Source organism: Vulpes lagopus, chromosome 4, assembly GCF_018345385.1.
Source record: "Vulpes lagopus strain Blue_001 chromosome 4, ASM1834538v1, whole genome shotgun sequence".
NCBI classification, from domain to species: Eukaryota; Metazoa; Chordata; class Mammalia; order Carnivora; family Canidae; genus Vulpes; species Vulpes lagopus.
In genome coordinates this window covers 902,878-914,989 of record NC_054827.1, presented here as the reverse complement: position 1 = coordinate 914,989, position 12,112 = coordinate 902,878, and positions in this window count along the sequence as shown.

The window sequence follows — 12,112 nt, the reverse complement described above, 5'->3', positions numbered from 1 at the left end:
GGGCCCCCACAGACCAGGAAGACACCTGCCCTCTGGCCAAGCAAGGGCCCCCAGCGACACCTGCCACACCTCACCTGGAGACGCTGCAGCCCTGCACCGATCCCCCATGGCTGCCTTCTGCGCCGGCCCCCAGTCAGCCTCTGAGAATGGCCTTTACCAGATTGGACAGAAGCTGCTGGAGATCCTGGTTCCTAGCAGCTCCCTCATTCCTTCCTCCCGAGAAGCCAGGCCCTGCTCAGGGCCCTCCTGCCCCCCACCTGTCGGACGGAGCCTGTGTCTGTGGCCCCTGGAGTGTCCTCCACAGTGACCTACAGGTGTCCTCATCTTCAGAAGACAGTGAGAGCGAATGAGCCAGCTCCTGGCCTCGGACATTGTCCTCCAGCCCACTGCACCCTGACGGGTGACTGCAGACCTGAGGAAGTGGCCTTTCCTGGACTCATGTGGGGAATCAGCACTTGCTCAGCTGCTTTGCATGGGAATTCCCGGGTCCACAGTGTGCTGCCTCTCATGCTCCTGGGGCCGTGCACAGACTCCCACCCCCAGAAACACCTTGCACTTTCCTTAGGGAAATCCATGCACTATGGTAAAGGCTACTCTTCTCTCTGGAATGTCAATTTTTCTTCTGCAAATAGTTTCTTCAAAAAATAAGGAATTTCAAATGAGCACTTGTCACTCCAATGGAAATAGAAACTCAGACTTTAAGCTCTCATTGGCGTACACATGACTGCATTTGGGTTTTCAGCTTCGAGCACGCGCTGTGGGCTCTGCAAATGGACATTGTGTTTTCTCGTGAGATTAGTTTTTCTTGACTCGGGGGTGGTAGCTTTGCGGGGACTGTGATTGTCAATAGTTAACCCATGCAGTCCGTTTACTCTTTAGTGTTAATTTAGAATTGTGTGTAGTGTTTTTCCCTTAATAAAATATTAGCATGGATGAATAGCGTGCATGTCTCTCTTTTGTTCTTTCTTTGTGGGGTTTCTATTGTGCAGCATTTCTGAACCTCTCCATAGTTATATTAATTCCTCCAGCCTTAGTTACCTGATGGGAGACAGCAGCTTGTTGGGTTCAGGGGATACGTAGACATGAGGATCTCCTGCACACCCAGTGTTTTACGTGAAGTACTACACAGGCCACATCGATCCTTGAGCATCCAGTGTGGGTGCCCTGTGCTCCACATGGGGCCGCGGTCGCACATGGTCTGTAATGGGATGAGTTGACGGTTGCCCTTTATACATATCCCGAAACCCCCTTCAATGCTGGATCATGATACGTCCTTTCTGAGGCCTGGGCATGGAGATTTTTCACCCTCCAGATGATTTCCCAAGGACGCAGTGTTTGGCAAGTGGGCACGTAGTGGTCCAATAGCACGAGACCCAGGACCGGTTGCTTCCCTCTGACTCTCTCTTCCTCTGTCCCTCATGCTCAGGCATATCTCTGACGTGGGCTCATGGAAACAAAACCATACAACACCATGTGAAACCAAACCAAATGGAACCAAATGAAATGACCCCAAACCAAACCAAACCAACCCAAAGCACATCCATAGTCATGATGAGAGGATTTCTTTTTTTAGGAGAAACAACTGACTGCTCTTTCCTCATTCCAAGGCACCTGTTTAAGGGTGTTCCCTCTCTCTGTGCAGATGCCTGTAGGTGGAGGGTAGAGGAGCTCCTCCATGAGCACACTGGGCTTTTAAAGTCAGAGGGCAGGGATCCCTGGGTGGCACAGTGGATTGGCGCCTGCCCTTGGCCCAGGGCGCGATCCTGGAGATCCGGGATCGAATCCCACAACGGGCTCCCGGTGCATGAGGCCTGCTTCTCCCTCTGCCTGTGTCTCTACCTCTCTCTCTCTCTCTCCCTCTCTCTCTCTGTGACTATCATAAGTAAATTAAAAAAATTAAAAAAAAATAAAAGCCAGAGGGCAGTACAGAAGCCACGATGTGGGATCCTTCTCCTGCTCCCAAGGCCTAAGAAACTCCCCTTCATGCAATCATTATGTGACCCAGATCAGAGCCTTGTCCCTGAGCCTCAGGCCCTGTCTCATCCCATGCTGCTGCCCTATTGTTATGTCATGGCCTCTGAGGAAAATGCAGCTTCCTGGGCACTCATCGGATGTGTGCAGTAATAGAAATGTTCCCTACTTTCTTGGAAGCCTATAAAGATCCCAGAGGTCCAAGGGTGGGAAGTCCAATCCTCACCCGGCATGTCTCCTGGATGACCTTCTCCCAGCTGTGCTACCCACACCTGAGCAAGTGCACCCACCTGTTTCCCATTCCATAGGGGAGGTCACAGGAAGGAGCCTTGCACGGTGAGCTCAGATCAGCAGAGGGCGACGCTGGCCAGGCCAAGTTTTTCCTAGGCTTCCAGGTGGGCACCACTTTGTGCAGTTGCTCAGGCTGGCAGGTGTGCAGCTCCACAGTTTGGGTGCAGCGTGTGCATTTGCTAGAGCTGCAGAGGCACGATGAATATTGACAGAAGGTCTGGGGACGTGGTGTTCCCACCTTGCAACTCTAATGTTGCCACAGCTGGACTCTGCCTGCTGAGGAAAGGTGAAAACCCCTTCCTGTGCTGTGCTTCCAATGCTCCGCAGTCCGTGCTCATCCCCCGTGCAGCCCCTGCACCTGTGGAAACCATGGCTTTCATTGGAAGCCTGGAGGCCCTACTGGGAGGTCAGTATTGGTTTGGAAAAGAGGAGATAAGATTGTGACCCCGTGAGTGCCAGGAAGTTTCTGATAACATTGCCCTGCTAGTAATGGGTCCTCATGCTTCACCCCTGGCCAGGACCTTCCAAGCAGGGTGGAGGGCTGAGGAATAGCTCTCAAGGACAATGTTACTCCCTATCTATTTCTTGATCGGCTGTTGTGTCCATCTATCGCTGAAGAGCCTCCCTGTAATCCATCTCTCCTCCATCATCTCTCCATCATACACCTAGAAATTTCTCATTCCTCACAATGCACATATTCACTTTCACATAACAGGAGATGAGATGATTTTCCTGCCGCTGTGCACCTGATTTCACAGAAACTACTAAGGCAGGACTGTCTTGGCCCAGTACATGGTAGTTTTTCAATGTAAATGTCTTGTGTTTTAAAATGATTTAGCTTGTGAATTAATCCATTAAAAATGACATTGGCACAGGCATGTTGACTCCTATCTCTCCTAGAAAGTCCTGCCTGCAAGGCTGCTACTTCCTGGTGAATAACTCCATGTGCAACAGAAGAGAAAGTACAGGAGCCCCAGTTTGGAGAAATATCACAAAGGTCTCCATTAACCTGGTCATGAACATGTCTGCTCGTGGCCTGGCCCAGAGCCTGATCCTTTGTCCTCCTGAGCGCTTGTGCTATGGCCCATAGCCTTCCCCATTGCTGTGACACAGTCAGCACACACGAGCTGCACTGGAGCTTCAGTTCTGTGAAAGCAAGTGTTCCAGGAGACCTAGGAAACAACCAGCCCCTTCTGGACTCTTCTAAATAGCACATGAGATAGTGAACATGCGTGTCAACAAGAATCATTTAATTTGGATAATCTGTGTGGAGTCAGTCTTCTTGGATGTGTAACTCATGAATCGAAGGGTGAGGAAAAGAACGGTTTTCTGAAATAGCTGCAGTTTTGAACACCTGACCCAGGGTCACAGGGCACAGAGGGTCCCATTCGGGAGCAAATCCACAACCCCAGACTCAGAATCACAACAGGAGTCCAGACGTAGACCTTCTGCCTCTGACCTTCTTCCATGCAGACCTTCCTTCCTGGGAAACACTCACAGTCAAACACACATACACAGACACACACACAGACACACACACACACTCACAGAAGTTAAATAATTTTGTTGAATTGGAAAGAAAAATGGTTTTCCAGATATTTTCCTAACCCATCACTTTTTGCTTCAATCTATTTCCACATGTTGGAGCAAACAACTCAAATTGAAAGAAGAGGACAAGTGGTTAGTTACTTGGATGTGTCTGTGGATTACTCTGGAAAGAGAAATGATGTGACATGTTAACACATCTTTTTTTTTTTTTTTGAGAAGCAAAATTAACACTCATCAGATAACTCATCATTTTCTCTTAACAAATTCGGCAAGAACGGCGATCTATTTTAACTTTAATCCTTCCAAACATGACTCCATGAGTTTGATGGAAACCGGAAGGACAAGGAGGTACTTGCCTTCCCTAAATGCATCTTTTCTACTCATGATATTAAATGAGATGTTACATTGTCTGACCATAGTCACATCAACGCTCTAATAAAAAGAAGTGTTATTTCTGTGAGTGAATATTTCCTTTAGAAATGTGGGTGTTAGGATGACTGCAAGGGGCAAGACCAAATTCACTGACTTGGCATCAGTAATTGCTCAAATATACGTCCATGTGAGGGCACCCTCTGGTGTGCCCACAACCAGTGTCACCCTGCCAGTCATTGCATCGTTATTGTCCAAAGCCTTGACTGAGCTGCATATACATTTTGGAAGAAAATTTCCTGGAAAGCCTCGAGAACGTAATACCATTGCCTGAGCTTCCTCCAAATCTTTCACCTGAGCTCAGAGCCCAGGGTCCAGCAGTTTCCAAAGTAGCGTCCCCAGGGGGGAATTCGAGGTCCCCAGATACTCTGTAATTACCCGCTGTCCCCTTAGGGCCCTAGGAAATGCTCACTCTGTAGCCCAAGCCATGGAGGTGCAGACCTCCCTCCCTGGGCACCTGCAGTGTCAAAGCCTCCTGGAAGCTTATGAAATGGCTCTGGTGGCCGACGTCGCCCCTGCTGCTCCAAGGGCTCCTTGTACGAAGCCCTGTGGTGACCTCCCTGGACAGCATGAGGCCAAGAGGGTGGACTTCCTTAGGTGTGGGTGGGGCGCACTGCAGAAACTCCCCTGGGAGCTGGGAGCAGCAATCATGCAGGGAGCTGCGAGGATGCTAATGAACGTCCTCATGAGACCATTTCAGTCACTCTGAGCGTGGGCACGTGTGTGTGTCTCTGTGACCACAGATGTAAGTGCCTGAGTAGTTTGGTGAATACCAAGTTCCTACCAACAGTCCTATATTGGTAGATTTTACTGTGGGTTTTAACCTCAGGCCACATGTCTCCTGAATTTTTTTTTTTATGTTATCATGATTCTGCTCAGTTTAGAGGAAATAACAATGGATAGACCTACAAATGTGGACACCAAATTAACTGAAATAGTTATCAGTCCACTAGTTTTAAAATGACCAGTGGATGCTTGAGTCCCCCATCGGGCACAGAGTTTCCATTAAGAAAAGAAAAGCACAAGTATTTAAAAATGTCCCACATCAATAAGGCTCCCACGGCTGAGCTGGCCCGTGGCGGGATGGGACTTCCCACCTGCTCCTTCAGCCCCTGAGCCCTGAGCACAGATAGTGCCGGAGCTGATCAGCAGGCCTGATCCTCCCTCTCGGAGCTCATGCTCCAGGGGGGAAGATGGACCAAATCGGAACATCATCAGGAATGAGAAGAGCAATTGCTCCCTAGATAGAGCACCTGGTGCTATCTCTGGGTCCTGAGCTCCGCAGGTGAGGCTGTGACCAACTGTGGGGCTTTAACAAATGCAGCAGCTGGGGCTCCTGGGGCCACTGAGGGGAGGAGGTGAAGACCCCAGCAGGGCCACTGCCTCGCCAGGACCACAGCCTGGGAAGGAGGCAGAAGGGGGCATGAAGCCAGCTCTGTGTCCTCCGTGGGGGGGGGGGAAGGCTGCCCCTCCCTTCCCGAGGGGCTGGGAAAAGGTTGTGTGGATGGAACTGGCTACAGACCTGGAGATGACCGGGGTGGAGGTGGGCATCGACAGCCCAGGCGGGAGGCATTCCAGCACGTTCCAGGCTAAGATCCCAGGTCAGGGCGACCCACTGGGTGCACTGCCGTCCACAGCTCACCCAGTGGAAACGAGGGAAGGGCCCGTAACACACGGCAGGCAGGGGTTCAGGATGAGGACGGCCTCACACCTTCTAGGCCAGGACCCCGACACCTTCTGTAGGGTTTGCCTTGGATTCAGGAGCCTAGGATCCTGGGAATCTGTTGCCCATCCCTGCCTCGGTGGGACTATCATCTTCTGGGCCTCCAGAATGGGGGTACCAGTGTGTCCAGGCTGGGGCCCTGCTGCACACAGTCCTTCCCTGGGGCCTGTGGACAGGGGTGCGGTCGTGTCCCTGTGTGCACAGGCCATTGCCTGCAGGGAGAGGGGGCGTCGTCAGCCCCGAGCGCTGCCCCTGCAGCTTCCTCCAGGAGTGGGTCAGGGAGGGGGTCCCAGGAAGTGAGGTCACTTCCGTGTCACAGAGCCCTCCCCCCCACCCTGTCACCAGGGTCCTGAGCTGGCCTGTTTCCCCATTGAAAGGGAGGTTTGAGAGTCCACCGAGGGTCTGTGTCCTGGGGTAACCAGACCGGGGGACCGCGGGAACCCCGGGGCGCCCCGGGCCTACTCAGATATCGGCCACGGGCATGACCAGAGCCCGTTCCTTGCTCAAGCCTTCAGGAGGCACAGCAGGTGCGGGCGCTTCCCCGGGAGCTGCCCGTGGCCCCACGCATAGGGCTCTGGTCTAGTCGAGGTCAGAGGTGACAGCCCCCATGATGAGAGGTCGTCTCCACAGAATGATTCATGGGATGCCCCTGCCCTCCTCTACGTATGGGTGCATCGCAGCTGCGTGTGGTGACAACGACGCAGTCCTGCAGCGCTGGAAACTGTGAATGACTCCGGGTCCTGCAGGAGGGCCTTCCCTCTCCAGGAGGGCAGTGAGGGGGCTGTGGGGTGGGGGGGGGCTGCACCCTCACCCCACACATCTGCAATTCCTGTGACAGGGTAAAGGTCTAAGGCCCCTTCTGGAAAAGAGGGAAGGAGAGCCAGGATGGGGTGCAGGCTTGGTGGGAGGCACTGGGACCCCTAAGGAGACCTTCTCCATGCCCCCCATCCCCTCTCTGCCCCACACCTGGGACCCAAACAGAGGGGTTGTGGAGCATCGCACTCCCCAATCTGGTGGCACCTGGACCTGGGGGCACAGCAGGTGCTCAGGAGGTCGGGTGAGGGCTCCCGGACCAGACAGCCCCCGTCCCGGGGGAGATGGGAGATTAGAGCCAGTGGAAGGACAACCCGGGGGTCCCCTTGTGAAGGAGGCAGCCCAGAGCCACAGGAGGGAAGGTGGCGGTCCCGGGCGGCTCTTGGCAAGGCCTGGCAGGACACAGAGCCCGAGCCCTCTGGGCTTGGAGTTTCACAGAGGCACAGTGTGTGCAGTGAGGGCAATGACAGGCCAGATGCCCCCTGTCCCCCGGCGCCTGCCGGTAGACTCAAGGGGCAGGTGGGCAGGGACCAAGCTGAGGAGGGAGCCCCCCTTCCCCAGGAAAGACGGTGATGGTCACCCCGCTGGGCGTGGGCTCCCCACACAGAGGCTGCATGCAAGGTCCTCCTTGGGGAGCAGGCCAGTGGCAGGCAGGACCGCCAGGTGGCAGGGGGACAAGGAGCAGGACTGGCCTCCGACAGCCCCGCGCGGGAGGCCGGGGCCCCGGGTCCTGCAGGGCTTCCCCGGGACACCTGCATGTGATGGAGCCCTGTCTTCTGACGCCTGTGCCCGCCTGTCCCTCCACAAGGCCATCTCCTGCATGCTGGAAATATGGCTGGATTATTATCGGGACGACTTTTGTCAGCTCCCAGAATTTCCCTCGCTTATGAAACTTCTGCAATTCCTAAGACAGCACATGCCAGGCTCAGACGTGGAACTCCATGTCCGGCGTTACCTCCAGCAATTAAGACGCCTCCATGCAGTGGAGCCAGAGGCTGGGGGTGAGGAGGCCTGGGGGTGGCCGAGCAGGAGACGGGCTGGCCCCAAGAATCCAGCTTCCGTGCATATGGGTCGGGAACAGGGGGTTGGCTCACACCCACCCCACGGACTGCAGGCTGGGGACACCTCCCAGGGCTCTTGCCCTCACACACATTGAGCGGTGGGAAGAGTGGCCTTGATTTGGGAGGGACGTGGAAAGTCCTGATGGTGATACTTTGCCTTCTTGTAGCTACAGCTTCGGCCCGAGGGAAACACCCTGAACCAGCTCAGGAGCGCGCCCCAGCTGTGACCGTGGGGCCTGCTGCCCCGTCAGGGCCTGAGGGGATTGAGGCTGTCCTGGCTGCTGGGGCTGAGGGCTCAGCCCGCACTGAGGCACCCACTGGGGAGGCGAAGCCCCTGCAGGTAGTGGTCACTGCTCTAGTTCACTGCTCCACCTAGGAGGAGCCCCCTGCTCCCCTGGGAGCCCTGGAGGATGAGCAGGTGCCACCCCTGCTCTCGAGGCCGTTGATGTGCCTGAGCAGACTCCTAACTCGATGGAGCAACTTGCCTTGGAGCCAGAGCAACCCCTTGCACCACCTCAAGAGCCCGCCCCAACTCCGACTGTGGGGCCTGCTGAAGCTTCAGGGCGTGAGGTGATGGAGTTGGTCCTGGCTGCTGGAGCTGAAGAGTTGGTCAAACCGAGATGCTGTCTCCTGAGTTTAAGGTAGTGCAGACTCTGGTCGAACCTATAATTCCCTGCCCCGATGAGGAGGAGCCACCTGCACCCGCAGCCACCCCGGAGGAGTAGGCACCGGCGACTGCAATTGGGGTCCCCAGAATGCCAGAGCTGCCACCCGCCTCCGGAACAAACAGCTTCAACCCCTGAGTAGCACCCTGACCACCTCGGGAGCCCACCCCAGCTCCTGCTGGGGGGCTCGTGGTGGCTGCAGCCCAATGGAGCCTTCTCCTCCCTGTAATTGTGCTGTTGCTATATTTTATGATATTCGTAAACCTTCTGTAAGGGCTTATATATTTTATTTGTAATAAAGGATAAGTTAACTTGGCACAAAATTTACTCTGATGCTTCTGAATTTCACATCGTGGTACTCTAGGTCCATTCACAGTGTCGCAAGCCCCCGGGGCCAGGGTGCCGAGGGCCACAGCTGAGGATCCGGTGCTCCCCTGGGACAAGCAGAGGCCGGGAGGACCCAGGACAGCCAGGATGCTCCTGCCGCTGGGCCTAGAGCTATGCAGGTCAGCAGCCCCGCCCCAGAGCACCCAGGCCCCTGCACACTGGGAGCTGTTTTAGTTACTGTGCGAGCTGACTCCAGGGCTGCACAGCTGGCTGCCCGCACTGTTGTTGTCCCTCCTGGTGTCACCCTGTACCTGGGACTGAGCAGGGGCCTCACAGGATAAACAACTCCCACTGAGCCGTACACCTAGCAGGAGGCGGGGCAGCTCCCCAGGTACACACACCTGAGAATCAGCACAGCGGGCCCCTCTCCCAGAAGACCAGCTAGAAGTTCAGGGGAAAAGCCATTATTGACAAAGCAGCACTGGAACGTTCCAGGAGAGGTGGAGGGATTTACAGTGTATAGAATCAATATTTGTGGTTTCCAGCCTTGTTAATTTTCCCCATTCTCACTGGTGTGAGGTGGTATCTCATGGTGGTTTTGATTTGTATTTCCCTGATGGCCAGTGATGCGGAGCATTTTCTCATGTGCATGTTGGCCATGTCTATGTCTTCCTCTGTGAGATTTCTCTTCATGTCTTTTGCCCATTTCATGATTGGATTGTTTGTTTTTTGATGTTGAGTTTAATAAGTTCTTTATAGATCTTGGATGCTAGCCCTTTCTCTGATAGGTCATTTGCAAATATCTTCTCCCATTCTGCAGGTTGTCTTTTAGTTTTGTTGACTGTATCCTTTGCTGTGCAGAAGCTTCTTATCTTGATGAAGTCCCAATAGTTTATTTTTGCTTTTGTTTCTTTTGCCTTCATGGATGTATCTTGCAAGAAATTGCTGTGGGCAAGTTCGAAAAGGGTGTTGCCTGGGTTCTCCTCTAGGATTTTGATGGAATCTTGTCTCACATTGAGATCTTTCATCCATTTTGAGTTCATCTTTGTGTATGGTGCAAGAGAGTGGATGTCCAATTTTCCCAACACCATTTATTGAAGAGACTGTCTTTTTTCCAGTGGATAGTATTTCCTCCTTTGTCGAATATTAGTTTACCATAAAGTTGAGGGTCCACTTCTGGATTCTCTATTGTGTTCAGACTTTTTGGTAAAACTAAAACCTGCATTCAAAGCTTTCATATTTGTATCTTTACCTAAATTCACCAGAAATGGGTTCCTTGTGCAAACACTTGCTTCCCCTATTATATAAAGAAAGGGAGGTGTAGCAGCCTCGAGGAAAATGCTACTGTTAACTCATCACCAAAGAAGAGGACCTTTATCACATAAGCAAAATAATAGCCCCAGAATGGCCTAGAACGAATCTATGCACAGAGGAAAATAAATTGTCAAATGGTAAGTCAGGAAAGTTTGGGGGAACACTCATGGATGGGTCTTTTCTCCCCTCTTTTTTTATAACCTTTATCTAATGCAGGCCTCAGGGATAGTCACTCTTGAAGATCAAATATTCCATTCACTTTCCAGGTGAAAGCCTTCATTCATTCAAATCTTTTAAAATAAATTGATTGCATATTTATTATGTACCAAGCATTGTTTAAGCAAACAAAACAGATAAGGGTCACAGCCTCATGGAACTCACATACTAGTCAGAGGGTCAGATAAGAAGCAAATAAAATAAAGTTCAATTTTTACACCATAAAAAAATGCGCTGAAGGGTCTCTCATTTGCCGATACACACAATCATTATAATTGACAAGCTGACTGCAGGATATGTTTAATCTAACTGGGTAAGATAAGGAAATCATTATTCTCAGTATGAAACTAAGAAGATCTTTTTTTTTTATTACCATGGTGTGAATCGGTGACCCAATTAAACATCTAACTCCCAAAGGACGCCTGTCATCACCAGTGCATTAAATAACAAGGACAAGAATCCATTTTAAGTGCAATTTCCTCCATGTCTGGAGCACTTTTTAGAATGCTTTCGTAATGCAGTGTCTTATTCTTCTGAAATAATTACATTCTCTCAGGCATTGGATTGATAATCTACTCGTAGCCTAAAAATCCACATTTGAATTTGATCATGGTTTTTTGAAGAAATTAAAGGACTTAGGTACTGCAGGAATTTTACTTTAAGCAAACCAGGGGTTGGGTACTCTGACGTTGGCCACAGAACCTGACACAGGAGGAATACAAATGTATTTTTGTGCCCATCTCCCCACATGCGCCAAGCACTGTGCAATTTACAGGCATGATTGCATGAAATCTTACAACAACACTGTAAAGCAAGTGGTGATATCTCAATTTAATAGATGAAGAGAAAGAGTCTACATGGCTTTCTCAAGACTGTGTTGCTAGTAAGTGATGTGGCTCGGGGCGCTTGAGGCAGAAATTCATGCTCCCTTTCTATACCCCTCCCCCTTTTTTGAGCATATCACATCCTGGGATTGGTATCTGTATCCCATGTGAGCACGAATTATCAACTTTAGTGTGTTCTTTTAAAAATATGGTAGTGTGTTTCATGAGTTGGAATTTGTTGAATCCAGGGATTGTTGTGCAGAACTACATGATCTGTGGCCAAGCAAACAAAACAGATAAGGGTCACAGCCTCATGGATCTCACATACTAGTCAGAGAGTCAGATAATAAACAAATAAAATAAAGTTCAATTTTTACACCATAAAAAAATGCCTTGAAGTGTCTCTCATTTTCCAATACATACAATCATTATAATTGACAAGCTGACTGCAGGATATGTTTAATCTCACTGGGTATGATAAGGAAATCATTATATATATATTCCTTGACTTCTTCATGTATAGAACTTTTCTGTGAATGCATTTCTCAAGGTTTAGATCTGGAAGATACAATCCCGAACAAATGGGCATGTGTATCAGTGCTGAAGACTCGGCTGCTTGACAGTCCCCGTCGCATGACCGTCAGCACCGGCGGGATCTGGACCTTGGCCCCTTCCCAGGCCCTGGGAACGCATGTTCCCACATGGCCCACCTGTATTCTTTCTGGGATCGTGTAATATTTACGTAGCACTGTACGAAGATTTATACAAGCAAGTAGACATGTGCCCACTTTTCACTCCCCTCCACTGAATGAAGGCAAGTTTCCAGGTCTTTTATTGTCCCTTGAGCAGCATCAAATATTTCTTGCCATGTTTCTTACCCGGTCATTAATACTCTTATTGCAAACATGCCTGGAGGCAATGTCGAATTCC